Below are 4,435 nucleotides of genomic sequence, written 5' to 3'. Positions count from 1 at the left end.
CAACCATTGCCTGGATCTGGGAAACGTGCTCCTTGCCTCATCCCCTGTGTGAATCTACACCGAGCTGGTCTGGCTCCTCTCCCTTCCCCTTGTAGACTGTTGTGTCCCACTGCCTGGAGTTCTCTGTGGATTTGTGTCACAGTCACTTTCTTGGGTCCAAAGTGTCTCTCCAGATAGGGCACCTACTGAGCCAATGAGAAGATGAGACTGTGGGTCCTGGAGATGTAAAAGGTTCAGGGACTCTGATCTTACAAGGAGCAAGTTAGACAATGGAACCCTTCCTATGATGGCTTTCCATTTAGGGGTACCATATGAATACGCTAGGAAGTACAGAGACCCTCTCTCCAACACAAGTTTGCTGCACAGATCCAAGGTCTCCTGTGTGCTCAGCGGGCACCGTACTCAGCACTGTCCTGGAGATCATGAGGGTGGGCTTTCTCTGTTCCATGGCCCCACTGAAGGGGTGCTTTTCCTCCCTGCAGATGAACATTGGGTATTGGAATGCTGTTTCTCTTATTATTCTAAAACCAATGTTCCTGGGTTCTGCGTGGTCATTGCTTCTCCACTGATGCACTGCAGCACTTTCCTATCCCTGTCCACACCTCAACATGCAACGATGCCTCTGTTGTTTTGGTTCAATCTCATGGAGCAGCAGGTGAGTGCTTGGTGCCTCTGATCCACCATATTCCTGTCTCTCAGAAGTGTCTTGATAACTGTCTTCTTTTATGAAAAATCTGTTTGATGTCATTTCTAAGAACTCTTTCTAATTCCAGGTTGCAGAGGTTGACTCTAAATTTTCCAAGATCTTTATAGTTTTACATTTTGCATTGAGATCTATGATCCATTTTGAATTGTTCTTTATGTTAGTTGTAAAACTTCTTTTTCTGTGGAAGACCAATTGTCCCAAAACCATCAGTTGAAAAGAAAATCTTTCTCTACTGAATTGTTTATACTTTATAAAAAATCAACTGACTATATTTGTGTAAATTTATTACTGAACTTTCTATTTTGCTTAATTGACATCTGTGTCTACATCTTTACTCTGGGTCTCTTTTGACTGAAAAAAAGATGGACAAATTTGCCATGTGTCATGAGTAATAGAGGGCAGAGCTGGAGATAGGGACTGTCCCTTTGTGCCCAAGAACTAGCAGCAATTAATTCCTTTAACTGGTTCTTTCCTTCCACCTCCTAACTCAGAAAACTCAGAAACTGAGGTGAACAATTCAACAGAGTTGCCAGTTAGCTTCAGATATAACAAGTAAATAAAATCAAATGTCTTCTTCCTTAAATGGTTTCCTTATTCTCACAATTTTTCTGGTGGTGACAACCTAAAAATAGACTGGCCTTGCATGATTCAGGACAGAGGGAAAGGGGTCACACCCTGACTTCAGGAAAAATTTTCAGATGATTTTTTTTTTTTTAACCAATCAGGAAGCTGTGGAAATAGAAGCAGCTTTTAGTATTTGATTTGAAAATAATGTGTCATTCTAACCGTAACAGGAGTTTCGTTACAATGACAACTGTTCTCTGTTAAAAATTTGTTTCTGGGTTGCCTTCTGGCATTAATTGATTGAACAAGAAAACTCTGAGGTGCACGAGATATAAATGGATGGACACATGGACACATGGAAACAAATCTAGATATTCTCCCTCCTCACAGCCCAAACTGGAATCATTTATTACATACTATTTTTGTAACTAAACCAGGCCATCTTTGCTGCATGGAAAGCTGGAGTTGACAGTTTTCCATCCTTCATCATCCATCACAGGCTGTAGAAGTGATAGGACTGTTGCTGTTCAGTAAACATTTGTTTTCTTCCTTTGGGCTGATGTAGGAGGGCTAACCCTCTCTCTGGATGTATTGGAATAATAATTGTTGCTAAGAAGTAATGTGCTTTTTTATTGAAATGACCAGATGGAGCTATGACTTTTACAAAGACATGTGGGGTTTTGGCTTCCAGGACCCACATGGCATGTTCTAATTATTGGGCAGTTTTTCAGCATTCCTGACAGCTTTAGTCTGTGAATAGCGGCTTCCTTCAGGTGCAAGCATATTTTATTTTGTTGCTTTGCTCTTTCTGAGTGGAAGTCGGCTTTTCCAAGACATTTCCTTATTCCCTTTCTATTTTTTAACTGTGTTTCCAGACGAACCAATGAAAGTCTACTCATTATTCATCTTTTATTTCTCTCACTTTTTTTTTTTAATGCCTATAGGTACAATGGGATTAGATTGTTGGTGTAAAAGGGGAGAGGGCATCTTAGTTATTCATTGGTTCATTTTTTTGAGCACTTGCTATATACCAAATACTGGTTTCAACAATGTAAATTGTTGCCTTCCATAATCTTATGGTACAACAAGGAATAAATGCAATTAAACCAGAAAAGTACAGTGTGGTAAGAGCTAGAGCAGAAATTTAGCACTGGACGACTCAGGAACATCATATAGAGATCCCTACTCAGTCTTCAGAATCAGACAAGGGCCCGAAAGATAGACCAATCTTGAAGGACCATCTTGGAGAACTTGGCCCAGTGAAGAGGGTGGGGAGACGGAGAAGGTGTTTAGGAAGAGAGAATTGACTTTGAGAAGACCTAGGGTCCCTGAGAAGACACTGGACTCACTCAGGGAACTGAATGTTTTAGTAGGAGCATACAGTGCAGGGAGGGGTGGGATAGTACAATGTCACTTTAAAAGAAGAAACAAACAAACAAAACTCTAATGACTTAGGCATATATTCTTGAAATCCACCCCTTTCCATTGTTCTACTTTATCCTGATTTATTTTATGACCTGCCTGACCCAAGTAAGTATTTGAATTTGGGAATCCCCTACCTCTGAACCTAAACAAAGATGGAGATCAAACTATTTCAGTGGTCATTTCTGGTATGAGAGAAGAGGACATCGGCTTTTTGATGGAACCATGATGAACTCATTGAAAGATCTCACCCACCAAGAAAGACCAGAATCATTTGCATACAGTAAAAGGAGTCTTTTCCCTCAGTGAACAAAGTGGATTATGAAGACAAATATTTGCTAAGGTCTGATCCTGTGCCAAGTTTTATGCTAAGTTCTGTTTTATCAGGCTTTCCTATAAAAGGAGATAGTAATTTAAGCAGTCATAGGTACATGTCTGTAATTTAATTTATAATTTATAAAGTGATTTTTATGCATCTTAAAACATTTTTATTAGAATGCCACTTTAATGCAATCAAACGAATATTCAGTAATATTTCCTGAGGTCAATTATATGTTAGGTTCTGAGGCTTCACTGAGATACAGACGAGACACCGCCCCTGCCTCAAATTGTTCACTACTGTGGGTTTCCTCATAGCACAGATGATTATCTCTGACTGGTCTTCTGAGCTGTGGGAGTTGAGTCACTCCAGGATTAAAGGAAATCCTTGAGGGAGTAAGTCAGAGTTTGAAACCCTGGAGAAGTTCAACACATTTGCACATTTAAGATTCAGGCTGGGTGCAGTGGCACAATCCTGTAATCCCAGCTACCTAGGAAGCTGAGGCTGGAGGATGGCAAGTTTGAGACCAACCTGGGCAACATAGTGAGGATGACTCAGAACAAAGGAACAAAAAGATGGATTTGGATCAAACCTAAAGTTCTTCTTGGCATGAAAATCTCAGCCATTCTGCTGGTGAACAAGAGTAAGCATGATCTTCCTAAGACTCTGCATGTTGAAGGTTTAGGTTCAACATAACACTTTGAATCTCTTGTTAAACTGACTTTTAAAAACAAGTTCTTGGTCCTCACAATAGAAATTGAGCCAAAGCCAGTTTACATTTTTATACTTGCATTTGGTGTGAATCATGAAAAACAAAGGTGTGTATTTCCTGAGGAAGGAGGAGAATCTAAATTAGCTTTGAATCCCCTTCGATGGCCTCAGGCACCCTGTTATGCAATCATTTTTTGCTGATCCATCACTCAATTAGCCAGAGATCTATATCTACCAAAAAAGTTTGTCTTCACCAACCTATCTAATAACTGCCAGAAAGTCTGTTTGCGGGAGACTGTCCTGCACTGTGGAAACTTTGCCTCTAAAGAGTAAATTACTAATGTGTATTCATGCAACACCTTTATTTCCTGGAAGTGCATCCTGTTGACACTATACTATAGTTACCTGCCCTGAGCACATGGTTCTTGGCTTTTTGCTCCTTGCTTCTTGTAGTCTCCTCGGATGGCCCAGTTCTTTGTTTTTTCCTTTGTACACCTGGCCAGGTGTCTTTGGTCAAGAGGTGGTTCCAGACATAATATTTTGATCAGCTGCAGAACTGGAGCAACCAAGATAGGGGAGTCACAGGTAAAGAAATGGTGAAAGTTTGTGCATCTGATGACAAGAACCCGGGGTAGCCTGAATTTGTTTGGAAAGTCCCCACCAGAAGAAAGGGACTCCCAAGTTAATGGTTCCAGTGAAAGCAGAAGGAAGAA

This window comes from Sciurus carolinensis, chromosome 1 (assembly GCF_902686445.1).
Source record: "Sciurus carolinensis chromosome 1, mSciCar1.2, whole genome shotgun sequence".
Taxonomy (NCBI): domain Eukaryota; kingdom Metazoa; phylum Chordata; class Mammalia; order Rodentia; family Sciuridae; genus Sciurus; species Sciurus carolinensis.
Note: the sequence above shows the minus strand (reverse complement) of the source record.